Below are 15,055 nucleotides of genomic sequence, written 5' to 3' on the forward strand. Positions count from 1 at the left end.
CTTGTAAGAAAACTGAATGCTTTTTCATTGTTCTCAGATCCAAGGGTTTGGGTCTGTGGTCACCTATGCAAATTGGTGAGGATTTTTACCAAACCTTTCCCAGGAAGTGGGGTGCAAGGGTTGGGAGGATTTTGGGGAGAAAGACGTGTCCAAACTACGTTTCCCAGTAAACCCAGTTAGAGTTTGATGGTGGCAGTGGAGATCCAGGGACAAAGGATAAAATTAATTTTTACCTTGGGGAAGTTTTAACTTAAGCTGGTGAAAGTAAGCTTAGGAGGTTTTCATGCAGGTCCCCACATCTGTACCCTAGAGTTCAGAGTGGGGGAGGAACCTTGACAACCCCCAATGCACTGTAGTGGTAATTACTGTTGTCCTATATGTCTGACTCTCTGGCCTACAGCCATACCACCACCACTGACTGCCAGACTGATGGAGCCCGTAAGATTAAGCAGGGGTAGACCTGGTGAGCTCTAGGATAGGAAGATCTTCCAGGAAAACCCAGGTGATCTTTGTGAGTGAGAAGACAGAGTTCTTCCCTCCCTGCCAGGGCTGACCTAATGGCCCTCCACAGTGTGGCTGGAGGTGTTGTCTTTCAGATGAGCTGTGAAACAAAGGCTTTTACCACTTCTGGTCATCAACCAGCCAGCCAATGGCATATTACACACAAGGAACCCCGGCCTTGTTTTTCCTCAGTACCACTTGTGTGATCAGGTATGAAAGGCTTCTGTGTTGGGGTGTTGACCTCACACCAGCACAGATGGGTTAAAGTGACAAGAGAGGCCAATTAGCCTTAGGCTGCCCCTGCTGGGGAGCTAAGGGGCAAGGACACTGGTTGAGAATGAAGCTCACCAGGGCAGGAACAGGTGGGACTTCTATAAAGCCTAGAAGCTGAGGATAGCGCAGAGGCTGCAGTGAGGTGAGACTGCAGTCACACTCCCTGGTACAGGGGGGAGAGTAGGAGCCTCAGAAAGGCAGGACTGGAAGCAGTCTAGGGAAGGAGCAGTAAGGCCTGAGAGGGATAGATGTGAACTGCTGGTTTGAGGGTCCCTGAATTGGAAGCTGGTGTAGAGGGCAGGCCTGGGTTCCTCTACCAGCCACTGCAGGAGTGGTAGAGTCAGCCCAGTGGAGATGGAGATTGCCTGAGACTTCTGAGGAAGGAGAATTTGATAATACCCTGGAAGGGGAGGACGATAGTGATTTGGCCGGAGGGCTATGCCGTGAAGGCGAGGTGCTGCAGCTCCGGACCGGCAAGAGAGGTGCCGTAAAGCGAGTGACCTAGGTAACAGGCTGAGTGATTGCCAGATGGTGAGTGGACAATAGCAAGCTGATTCCCCAGATACGCCTGCTGTTAGACAGGTGTGAGTGAGTGAGCAATGTTGCCTTCCAGAGGCTAGTCCACAGAGAGTATGACAGATTTAGTACCAGTGCAATCTAATGGTGATCTCCTTTAGCTCAAGGGCTGTAATTTTTGGAGATGAAGGATTAGTTGCTAGTCCCAGTTTTGGAGGGTGTGTGGGTGTGTGTGCGATAGAGAGATTGATTTAGGCAGTAATTGCATCTATTGTTCTCAGCTGGTGGATTTAAACAAATGCACATTCTCTGGTAGACATACATTTGTCCACACACTCAAATGCTCACTCCTCTTCATGCTCATGCACACCCCAAAAGATGCCTGCATATAGCCCTATGCTGGGTGGATGGTAAATATCTCTGACAGAAACACTTTGGCAGCACTTGTATAATGTGTAGTGCCAATAAAATCTTATTGAATTGAACTGAAATTGCCTGCAAGTACTCACATGTGCACCCATTCACAAACACACACCTGTGGTCACTGATAAACCTGGCTATACACACACACATTCACACACATGCAGTGTTTCAACCTCTCATGATTTTATTTTGAGTCTCACAATATTTGATGGGGGTTTAACGCTCCAGCTCCTGGAGTCAGGTGATTACATGAGAATCTCAACTTTCATTTAAAAAACAACATGGGGAATTCATGTGGAAGTTAGTGCAAAATAGTTAGGGTGTGAATTTAAAATGCAAACTATTCCATACCAGCTCCCCATATGGACATTGTTATTCCATATCAGGAGTGCTTTTTTGTGGTTTAGGTTACTCCACTTCCAAAGTGGATTCAGCTAAACTGCACAAAGGCACTCTTAGTACTGTTCTGGGCTTTTTCCTGTGTAGTCAAGCCTTAAGTTTCTAGGCCTTGTGGTTGAGAAGAAAAGCCTGAAAATATGACCTTAATGACTCAAAAATCTGAAGCCAAATAAAAAGAACCCTGCAATTATTAGTATTATTATTTTAAAATCCCATGATTTTGAAGCCAACCTTGTGATTTCTTAGGGGCCCAACTCAATTTTTCACCACTTGGGGTTGCCACCACTGCATTCCATCATTCATGCACTTCTGGTTATACTCACATATGCACACTGCACTGGTACACCCTTGGGTACATACCCAAATATTCACTAGCCCACATGCAAATATCAAAACACTGTGCTTTCTTTCTTTCACTCATACACACACACACACACACACATGCACACTCCTGCATACAGAGATGCACACACATACACGCTTCTAACAACAGCATTCACCCCCACTTTGTGTTGTTTCCACACATCCTTCTTTCTGCAAATTATACCCATGTCCTTTATTATGCTATGGGAGCTCAACTTCTACTTCTACTTGTACTGAGTAACCACCTCCCCTAATCTCCCACTCCTGTCTTCCTTCACTCCAGGGAAAGCTCTTTCTCATTCTCTTTTCACTGGTGTCGGGTGTTTGTACCTTGGAAGACAGAGAAAGGCAGGAAGACAGTGACGTGAGCAGACAGAATAACCGGGGAATAAAAAGAAGTTGGTTGAAAATCTGTAATTAGAAGACCAATTTCCGCTTCGTATCCAGGCACCTTTTAAATCCCTTTCAGGGGTTTCTTGACTGTCACAAAATTGAATGTCATTGAGATTTTTTTTTGCATCCTCCTGTTTCCCTGGCAACAAGTTGGTGATGCAAGAGCTAGCAACATGCTGTGTCTCTGTGGAGATGCTGGCGTGGGTGTGCCGTGGTGACAGCCACGATGGACGCATGGCTCTGCCAATCCCACCTCACCACTCACCATGTACTATGGGCCCAGCCTTGGAGTACACTTTTATTTTTAGCTAGATAGGTGTTAATTTGGCTGGTTTTCATCACATATACACCATGACACTGAGTCGTAAGATCCAGAAGACTTGTTAACTACATCATCCCAAAGTGACAGAGCTGGCAAGGGCTATGAAAGGCTTCTAGGGCCAAATCCTGAGGCCTTTACTCAGTGTCATCTAAGTGAGGACTGGAGCCTCCACATTGCCTCTTCCCTGACCCAGTCAGGTGTGCTGCATTAGTGTTCCAGGTCTAGCTGAGTGTTTCCCCAGTGGCTTATCTTCAAAGAGGAAGACTTATCTATGAGCAGTGCACAGGACTGGGAATCGGGACTCGTGGGTTCTTGTCCATTCTTGACAAGTCATTTCTCCTTTTAGTGCCTCAGTTTCCTTATCCATAAAATGTGGATGATGCTTATGCTTCTCTCGGGGGATGGGGGGGCGGAGGTGAGGCTAAATTTGTTGATCTATGAAATGTTTGGCTGTTGAGTATCACAGAAGGACAAAGTATTTGTCAGGCTGTTTGGAGTGGCTCATGAGTGCGAGTACTAACCTCAGGGCAGACTGTGAAGAAGCAAGGCCCAAACCACAAACTGGTTGTGAGTTCTATACTTAGATTTCACCAACCAAGTATCAAGTGTGAACTCCTCAAGTGCTACAACAACTGCAGTGTGGAGTCACAAACAGTTGCCTTGGGTACTCCAGTTGCTTGCCTCTCAGGTAAGCTTGGCTTTGTGATAGATGGTCCTTTACACCAGTGGTTCTCAAAGCCGGTCTGCCGCTTGTTCAGGGAAAGCCCCTTGTGGGCTGGACCGGTTTGTTTACCTGCCGCGTCCGCAGTTCTGGCCGATCGCGGCTCCCACTGGCCGCGGTTCGCCGCTCCAGGCCAATGAGGGTGCGGGAAGGGCGGCCAGCACGTCCCTTGGCCTGCGCCGCTTCCCGCAGCCCCCATTGGCCTGGACCGATGAACTGCGGCCAGTGGGAGCCGCGATCGGCAGAACCTGCGGACACGGCAGGTAAACAAACCAGTCTGGCCCCCCGGGGGCTTTCCCTGAACAAGTGGTGGATCGGCTTTGAGAACCACTGCTTTAAACCGTAAATCACAACAATATTCTGGTTACTCCCAGTCCTAAAGGACCAGTCACTTACCCCAGGTCAGTTGCACCTTAGATCCTATATCAAAGACCACACTTGTAGCCAATCCTATAATAAATTAACGAAAGATGTATTAACTAGGAAAAAGAAATGAGCGTTATTTACAAGGTTAAAGTTAAACATACACACACAAATGAGTTTGTCTTAGGTTCCAAAGGGTGATAGAAGCTGTCATAATATGCAAGTTCTATGTGTCCACGAGGGCTAACCCAGGCCAAGCACCATAAAGACCCAGTTCCTTCTCATCAGGGATTTTTATTGCCTTTCCCCAGAGTTCAAGCTGATGGGATCAGTCCATCTGCACAGCTCCTTTTCAAAGGTGTGGGAGAAGCAACAGCAAAGTCTTTTGTCCTCTGAGGTTCCACAATGGCTTGTCTGGTGGCTGTCGGCCTTCTTTGGTTGGGCCGGAGACGAAACCTCTTGTGGAAAACTAGTATTTCAAACTCCTGACTCTGTGTGTGCGGATGTGGGGGTTCTTACAGTTTCAGAGCAAACACCTAAAAACTACCTTGTAGCATGGGATCCAGATAATAGAAGTGAGATAAATGCAGGCAGCAACTCACAAGCACTTCATGAAGTCTAAATACTAAATACTCTAATACCTGTTTAACAATACTAGCACGCAGGTGAGCCAGGCTGGTTTCCAGCTTTGCATTTGTCCGTGTTCAGTGAAGCCTAGGGGCCTTGGCATGAGCTGGGACCTAGTCTGCCAGTGTCACACTACAGTATTCTCATTATTTCGGTAAGAGGGGTTTGTCTCCTTTTCCAAAGAGTCTTTTTAACTCTGTTCGCCCAGGCTGAGGCCCAGTCCCTTCCAACAGCAGGCAAAGTGTCCATAGGGATTTCCAAACAGGTACAGTTTCTTCTTAGGCAAGAAATGATGAATTTTAGACTAGGCCTCCCAAAACATCTAAATACAGAAAGCCCTTTTCCCTTTCTTGTCCCACAAGCTGGATGGAATACACTGAAATATTTTACAGGATCTTTAATACCCCCTCTGCCCTGCTGTGCTGACCTGCATTCTCTAGTTATCTGCAAATATACTAAAGACCCAAACTCTCCTTTGACATAGCTCCGACTAGAAGCAGTGACAGAGTAAGGTCTCCTGTGCCATGAAGCGGTCACTGAGTGTCTGGGTGCAAGCTGATCATTGGGCTCTATGTGCTCAAAGGGCTCCCCAAGTATCTGAGAATGGGGGCTGCAGGGAGATCTTTGGGGCCTATATGTGCCTCAAAGGAGACCCACATTTTTTGGGGGGGGCAGGGGTTGGCGGGGGGTGTAGGACTCTAAGCCAGTCCAAGAATTCCAACTGCTCTGAAGAGGCCTCCAAGTACCTGAAAATTGGACCTTTGAGTTGATCAAGAGGTCACCACATATCTTCAGTTGGGTGGTACAGGGTGATACACAAGCCTCAGTACCATAAAGGGACACACAAGAACATGCAAGTGGGATATTTGTGGCATTCTGATGTCAATAGTGCTATAAAGAGGGACCCTCAGCCCTTTTCCTCAAACCAACCAAGTCTCTGTGACATCATACAGTACGCAGCAATGTCACTGCAATACCCTCTGCCACTCCTCCTCATACCCAATATGTACCTGCGACATCCACTGTGACATCGTTGCAAACTTCAGTTCCCTCTTTATAATGCAAAACATATGATGCTATCTGTGAACCCCTGGCCTCTCATCCTCCTACACAAGAATCTTCTGTGACATGGTGCTGAACACTGCGATATCATCAAGGAACCATGGGCCCCTCCACCTCCTCATTCCCGAGGTGCCTCTGTGACATCACACATACGTGGAGGTCAATGAGGAACTCTCTGGGAAAGCTTGAAAGATGCTTTCCCAGGATCTACTTTTTTCCAAATAAGTGTGACCTAGTTCCAGTGAGGTCTGCATAACGCCCATCCAGGAAGCAGTAAAACTAAGCATCAAATTCTCCTCATCAGAAAGATCAGTTAAAGGGTTACATGCAGAAAGCTGAATCCCACAACATCCATGGGGCCAGAGTTTTCTTTTCCCTTTTTAAACTGCAACTATTTTTGTAGAATGTTGTTCCGGAATCAGTGCTGTTACATTAGTGCAGTGACATGCAGAAAGAAGACAAAGAGAGGACCCAAACTGAGCCCAGAGTAAGCCCCTATGCCAGCCAATGCTGGCAGGTTAATTGGGCTTTCTTTTCTGTACTCCTCCAGTTACCTAGGACAGTATAACATGTTGGCATGCCCCTAAAGGCTGGAAGGTCTGGGGCCAGCCACTCCTGATCACTAAGGTGATCAGGTGCTTGCCCTATAAAGAGCAGAATGCAGCTGCAGCAAAAGGGGGAAAAGCTTTGGGTGAGAGTGTTTTGGGTGTGTGAGAGAGATCAGGGCCTAGCAGAGAATCAGGCCTGAGACTCCAGCCAGGCAAGGACTGCAAAAGAAGGTCTGAGAGGAGGAAGAGAAACCTTTGCTGTTTATTGACTTTGTGTTGGGAATTTTGAATTTTGTTTGAAGTTTATTTTATATTAATGAACTCGGTCCCCAAGGAGGGTATTTTTGACCACAAAAAAGCCTGGGTGAAGTTTTATTTCAACAGTCCAAGATGGGAAACTGAGGCAGGCTGCCTGTGGTATGACTCTAGGCCATGACGGGGCACATGGGATGCATCAAGCCCATTTACAGAAACAAACCTGATTAATTTAGACTTCAGAGCAAGCAGGCTATTTGGACAATGTGTTTTATTGTGTGGAGCTACAGGGCACACTGAGCAATTAGACTGTGGAGTTAGCTAAAGGAGAAGAGTCACACACATGCACGCACCCACTCGACTCCAGTGCTTATCTCCACTAACAGCTATGGTTGATTTTGCTACAGCTAATCATGTTGTTTAGTACTGCCTGTAGAAGACTCCAAACATGCCCCCTCTTCACTCGCTCCTGTGCCTGGAATAGGAAACAGGCTATTCTGAGTGATTTTTGTGGTGCACATAGAGTATAGAAGATATCTGGAATGCTGGAGTGCAATACCCAAGTACACCAAATGGAAGAAAGGAAGCTGTAGACTATTCCATTTCCAATGGGGAATACATATCCTCATCCCATTCTTCCACTTCCAGGGGATGTAAGGAAGACTACATTCTAGTAGGGCAGAGAAATCTAGTTCAGGTTCTTCTTTTAGGAGCAGCACCATCCAAGGTGGGTACAGAAATCTGATTCAAGTTCTATTCCTTGTAGAGGGTGAATCCAGAGTTTATCCCAGGTGGGCACAGAAATCCAGTCAGACTTCTTCCTCCTTATTTCTCTATTGTGTTAACAGACCAAAGGAGCTAGTGTTATTTGTCACGCCCCAGATATTTGCTGATCATCATACTAGGCTCTCAGAAGACAAGTCCCCTGCCTCCACGAGCTTACCACCTAAGGACCTGATTCAGCAAGATGCAGATGCCGAACTCATTCAACTTCCAATGGCCTCCATTGGAATGGAGGATGGTTGGTTAGTACTCCGAGGAGGCACACATCACAAATTGTGTGTGAGCCCTAACACAGACACTAATAATACCACCCACATAAGGTACAAGATTCTGTGGGGGGCTGTGCTAACTGGAAGCAATGGTCATGTCTAGAGGAGGTTGTTGCTGAAAGGTGTGGGAGAAGCAAGGTCTTTTACAGTCTGAAAACTGGATTGAGGAAAGGCATTAAGGATAGGGGTGGTTGAAAATTTTCCATCAAAACTATTTTTAGATGGAAAATCCTTTTTTGACTGAACAATTTTTTTTCACAAAGTGTCTCCTAACAATCATCGTTTTGTTAAACTGAATATGTGGGTTTTGGCCAAAAAACTTCAATTTTTTAATTTTCAATTTTTTCAATTTCAATTTTTTAATAGAACGTCAAAGTTTTCTGAGCAACACCTTCCTTTCCCTGCTCCCCCATTTTCTGACTGGCTGTGTTAGTGAGCCCTCTCCCTGCTGGACACATACCAAAGTAGACACAATGGCAGCTCACAAGCTCCTCCATCAGTGACAGGGAAAACTCAGGCATGATTTCATCTTGCACAGCAGGAATGACTTCCTCTTTATCATTTGAGAAGCTAGGACCAACCTGGAAATAAAATCTAGTGCTAATTCTTAGCATCAGTCCTATTATTAATTATTATTATTACAATAGCTCCTACAGGCCTCTACCTGGGTGGGCTCCAATGTGCTTGGTGCTGTACACCCAAAATAAATGACAGTCCATGCCTCAAAGCCTCCTGCCACTGGAAGGTTAGAATGAAACTCATCATGCAAGCCTCTGCTATTAATCCACAAAGTGAGATTTAGCAGTTTATGCAGTGTCACAAGTCCAGCCAGCTGTCATAGGACTAAAATACAATCTTTATCTCATCCCTCTTCCCCAACTTTCAAAATTGGCTTTAAGGAAAATGCACGTTAGCAGGCACTTGTGCCCCATGCCCCTCCAAACTTACTAGATGTGGATTCTGCAATACATAGCCTGGCTGGTCTCCCACTCTGCTAGCAGAACCAGAGTAGGGTGGCAACTCTGATTCCCATCCCACCCTGCCAGCATGCCCCCTCACCCCAGATCATAACCTCTGTTCTTCCTACCTCCCTTCTTTATCCTGCAAGACCATAAAAGCACGAGCCAGTGTGCCAAGTCTACGCTGGTGAGTGAAAATCTTGCTAATTCTATTACACCAAAGCAGGGTTATGTTTGACTGTAGAAATAGCCCAGGGCCAAGGATTGTAAACAGAGCTGAAACCATGCACCATGCTGTTGTAGGGGGAGGCTGGGGGGGGGGGGGGAGAATCTTCCTTCTGGAAGAGAGAGAACACTACACACACAGACAGCATCACCACCAAGCCAACTTAGTCCACAGGGATAATTTCTAACTAATATTTATAAGATGTGGTTTGCAAGGGAGGGGGCCGATGAATCACTTAGTTGCCCTTTGTAACAAGCCTTGTGCAATTGCTTCTTTGGCTGCTCTTTTTCCTGCCAACTGCCTGCCTTGCAGTGTCTGTTTGCTGCTTGCTTGTCATTCAAAAGGCACCTGTAGATTGGACAGAACAGTAAAGTTACTACGTTGGAGAAATAAATAAGTGGCAGCTGCAGTCCTATACTAAATGCACGGCTCGATTCAAACACTGGGGTGCTAGGACCATGACTCTGCCAGAGAAACATGGAGATTTTCTTGAATGGCTGCTATGGGAGCTTGGCTCTAGACTTGGCATTTGCTCAAAGTGGAGGGCATGACTCTGACATTCTAGTCAGGAATGATCAACCTATAACTTTCTAGCTAGTGGGCGCAAGTACCGCTGCATCCTACTGGGTGGAATCAGCGTTGTCCAAAAGTGTGTGTTTAGCCTTAATACTGCTACAGCTCAATGAAATTCTCCTTCAGCTCAGGTGGCAGGGGGCTTGTGCTTTTGTATTAAACTGTTCCATGCTCATGGTGTGCAGAATATTGGTAACCGCAAAGTCCTAGCTTTCATTTAAAAAAAAAAACCTGGAAAAAATTGACAATGTAAACCACAGCAGTCTTGCCTTCCTGAGTCTGCAGACACTTGTAATAATAACAGAGATGTGAACTGCCTCATTCATCTCAATGGGGTGTTAACTCTGAAACATAACAATGACTTATTAACATCAATGATTTCACTGACAATTATTTTAGCAGAAATATACAGCTAATACCCTTAGCCCACAAACTCAACCTGCCTCCCATAGCACTTTAAGTGTCAAAAGCCGCAGCTCCCAAAATCTCCAGATTTACCCCCTGACAATTTCTATGATATAATTATACCTGATAAAGATTAAAATCTGTGGCACACTGAAAACTGAATATGTGAGGAAAATGTAAAACCAGCTACATTTAACCAGCTAAAATTTAACCAGCTAAAATGTAAAACCAGCTAAATTTATCAACATCAATAACAGAGGCCATTGGATTGATTGTATTATTCAGTTTTCATATTTAATTATTGATTTTTTAATGTAAATGAAGTTGCCACAGAATCCAAGAATTCTTCTGTAGAACTTAGGTCCAGCTTGTCTCAAAGTATACAGATTCTTGACCACAACTGTGGTTGAGAGATAGTGTTACCATTCAAAATCCTGATTTTTTTTCCCAGTTACTTATAACTTTCTCCCAAAATTCCCTTTCTGGCAGAGATTTTTTTCACATTTGAGCTGAGCCCAAAATCAAATTATCATGGAAAATTTAATTTAAAACAAATCTGTTAAACTACCTTGGAATTATTTGAATGTGAACAAAATATATGGGTGTTCAGCTGCTAAGGCATTTTTAATAATAATTTAATAACAGCCCATCCTTAAAACTTCAGACTTAGAATGTACACGGCCCTGAATAAGAAACATGAGCTTTGCCTCATATGGTTTCAAAATGACCAAGTTATGGATGGTTTAGAAAGCACTGTCATCATGTAGAGTATGTTTATCTTAAACATGCAGCAAGATGCAATGTGGATGAGTTGTGATGTATGAAGGGGTGAATGGTGGAAAAAACACACGTAAGTGTGATTCATAATAATGCCATATTTTATGCTTGTTATAGTCCCTTTCAAAGGTAGATAAATATTTCAAAAGCAAATAAATATTATTATCCCCATTTTACAGATGGAGGAAGAGGAGAGAAATTAAGTTGCCCAAGGTCATAGAATGACTCATAGAGGCAGTCAGGAATATATCCCAAATTCAAATGTAATAGAGTTATTTGAAATGACATTGGAAAAGGGCAGAAGTGCTTTCTCAGCTCCATTCAGCACAATTATATACCCTTTAAATAGCAGATACTCCAAGATGAGCCCTGTCATTAACCCTACAACAATAACCCTCTTTTGTCACCAGTGCAGCCGTATATACAGTTTTAAAGCTAATGGCATAACCATATTAGAGATATATGCACTTCCTTGAATGAATGGCTGTTTTCACAGACTCTAGAAGACAGTAGCCAGATGCTTGAACAAGAAAGGCCATGCTGCTCTGTTCAACCTATGCTGTTACAAGCTATGCAACCTCTTTGGAGTGTCTAAATATTTAGGAATCTGGTACTCTGTAGGATTGTTATTTCTTCGTGTTTGATGTTGTCTTATCAATTGCTATTGTATTCTCTGGTCACTTTTTAGCCTTTTCTCTTGACAGGGAGGAGGCTAATGTCATCTAAAGATTTTGGCCTTAGTTGGGACTACTATTGAATGAAAAGGCCAGTTCCTCCTTAGCTTTGTGCTGTACGTAACCCTGAGATGATTAGACACAGATGTGTCTTGTCTTTAAAAAAAAAAATTAAAGGGATTTTTCACATTAAAACATCAAACAAAACCCAAGGAAATTCTACGAAAAAGCCATGTAACTACAACCCTGACCCTGTGACTGGTATAGCTCCAAAATTAGGAAAACTCAGAATTATGTTCCTACAGCAGCTATAGTTCTGAGATCTTGCACATATTCATAACAATAGGATCTTTCATTACATGATCACTCAACACCAGGTAAGCAGATTGCCAAATTCATCATTTTTCGCTGAACAATACAATATAATGCAAAGACACAGCACTTTTCTCACCAGTGCTTCACTTTCATGACCATCAGTGGATAGGAGTTGCATAAATTAGGGTGGCAGGACAGACTCATGCAGTGTATTTGGTTGACAATATATGGTTTATTAAAATAAATGTTTATCCCTTCCACATTGAGACTGAACACACCGGAGAAAATATAAAAAATTTCAAGACTAAGTGTACTTATCCTCTCTGCTGTATAAGGTAAATAAATTCTCTCCTCCTTCTCTCTCTCTCAAGCTATGGAAGATCATTCCACCACCCAAATCCCTTCTGCTGAGCACCAGATTCCTCCTGCCATCACCTGAGTAGGTAGAAAAGTTCATGTCCTCTCTGCTATTGGGCCTCACTTACCTGCTGCATCTCACTGCCTTCTTCACACTGTCTTTCTCCCTCCCTGACCTCAGCTCATACTATGATTTACCTCAACTCCTAGACTGAGTGCACCAGCACCTGTGGACTGAAGGTCATGCCCGGAGGCTGGGGAAGGCTGGACCTGTTGGGAACATAGGTTGGGGGTGATAGAAGGGTTCTTAGTAGGAATATAGCAGGACTGGTTTCTCACAAGTGTCCCGCTACCATGCACACGTGACAGATGCTAGTTCTGTCACTTAATGCAGTTCTGGAAGGTACCCAAATACTATAGTGATGTGGGCTGTATAAGAACCTGAATAGAATAGAACCTGCTACAAGTCCAGTCACCCAGAAACCATCCCTGCTTCCCAGTGCCTTAACAAACACTTTGGAAACTAGCCAGGCTCCCAGGTATTAAATGTTGCACTATCCAAATGGGTAATACTGAACAGCAAGAAACTCAGACAGATACACTGTAGATCTGGATCTAAACAGGCCCTTTTTCTGTAACTTTAGATGCACAAACTGGATATTTCTGCATATACACTCTCCCAGACCCTTAAAATTCCATCTGCCCTGCAGGGTTTTTCTAGACCACTATAGTGACTTTCATTGAATAGCAGCAGGTTCCTGAAAGAACACTCTAGGATCAGTGTATTATCTCCAGGACCATGTGCTATCATACCCCTGTAAATACAAGGGCACAGTTATAGTGGTGAGGGGAAAGCGGAGGTTTATGGTTCACAGGAAACCTTCACAATGAATTTCCAGACTGAATACAATAAAATGTATTGGTCAAATCCAGACCCATTCATATTTCAAGGGGTTGCAGTTTGACTCTTCCGATCCCCTACAGTTCCGTTTCTGGGATGGATCCAAAGCCACAATGAGACCATTTTCTGCTTCCTGTTGGTAGTCAGCCGAAAAAACTGAAATAAATTGCACAAGATTTTAGCTATATCAAGCCCAAGACCTAGCCATGGGCTAGCTTCAGATCTGAGCCTGACTTTTGGGCTGAGCAACCCCTCTTGTGCTGGGTAGCTCACCCCACCCTTTCTAAAGGCTATGACAGGAAGTTTGAGGATTCTACTAGGGGGGAGTTTCCCCCTTTCCCAAGGAGAAATCCCAACTATCAATGAAGTCAATGGAAAGCACATACCATGTTTGCCTGGATGATTGATGAACATGGGGCTTCCACTCTCTTTGACCTAAAATAGGTTAGAAGCTGGACAGTTTTTTTCCACAGCAAGAAAGAGTTTATAAAAAGCCCCAATTCCTAATTCTTTCAGAGCTACAGATTTGGCTTGTGCAAACATTCAAGATTTCTTTGGTTGTTGCTTCTTGCTTCTTGCTGCTACCACACTCCATCAATGCGACCTGCTTTCTCCCCCAGCCTCAGCCATTCCTCTTGATTCACTGGATGGTCATGAAACTTATTAAGTTACATTTAACACTTAAATGTTAAAAACATTGAGTACTCATTGTATGAACTGTCTGGTCAGCAAATCTCAATACCATTCCTTGAGAAGAGAAGGGAAGGGGAGGGAGGCCTACAGAAAGGCTGCACACTTTAAAGAGGGCAGGACTGTATTAAAGCTTTGCTGGAACTCAAACTCTGTTCCACTGCTTCAGTGGAGCTCCACACAGACTCAGAAGCCAGCTTGCAAGATTGAAGGATTAAGACCATAGATTGCAAGACCCTTGGAGCAGGAGCCTATATCAAACATGCATTGTAAAGTGCCATCCACCCAATTGCACTAACTAGATACATTAATAGTAATAGCTAATGTGACATCTGCAGTCTGATTTCTGTTGTGACATTTAACTTCATGATAGACAAGCAGACAAGATTTTAATTTTATTGAAGGATTATGGTTTCTAAGCACTACACTAAGATGGAATTTAATTATAGTAAACATTTGCATTGTTGAGAATGCTGAGGCTGAATAATAATAAATAATGACTTGTGAGTTATGTAGGCCATCCCCCATGAGTGTGCTAAAATCTTTCTCCCACCCCCACTATCATGTATTCAGTGCCACACATGTTAGAGGAATGTTTTTTGAAAATTTTTAAAAATATTATTGGAACCTTTTCTTGTATCTTATCCCTGGCACCCGGTGCCTTAGTTGCCAAGAGTCAAACTGTACAGGGCTCAGAAGAAGAAAAAAATGATAGCGAATAAATGTAAAACACCTGCAAAAATTACCTAGAATTGCGTAATGGCAACAGGCGTATATTGAGTTGCTGAGTATAAGCAGCCAGCCAGTCATAAATATCATGGGGTGGGTTACAGCACTCTCCCAATGGGCAGTTAAACTCTTTGCTAACATGAGAAAGTTCCCTGGTTTATTTAAAGGTGTGATTTAAAGCCATTTAGGATTTGTTTACACAGCAGCTGGGAGGAGTAACTCCCAGTGCATGTACCTCCCAGCTACTGTGTAGACAAACCTCGCTTTAAACTGGTGCAAAAACCCACATAGACACTCTTTTTTGTTTGTTTGTTTAAACCAGGATTATTTTAGTTTATTTTAAACCAATCAGGAATAAATTAAAGCTAAACTGCAATAAGGCACTCTTCCATTGAAATAAGGAGGTTCATGCAGGGAGTTGCACTGATTTAACTAAATTGGTTTCTAAACTGATTTAAGGTTGTGACACTCCACAGAGGTACGGAGGGCGCCTCACCACTACCTGGCCTTAGCACGAGGCAGACTTGTTTGTGCCTGCCGTGGGTCAGCTCCCTGAATCCATCAGCTTCCAGCAACACAAGCACTGCCTTCTAGGTCTCTGAAGGCCTCATGCTCTCTGTGTAGGTGGCAA

Source organism: Lepidochelys kempii, chromosome 1, assembly GCF_965140285.1.
Source record: "Lepidochelys kempii isolate rLepKem1 chromosome 1, rLepKem1.hap1, whole genome shotgun sequence".
Classification (NCBI taxonomy): domain Eukaryota; kingdom Metazoa; phylum Chordata; order Testudines; family Cheloniidae; genus Lepidochelys; species Lepidochelys kempii.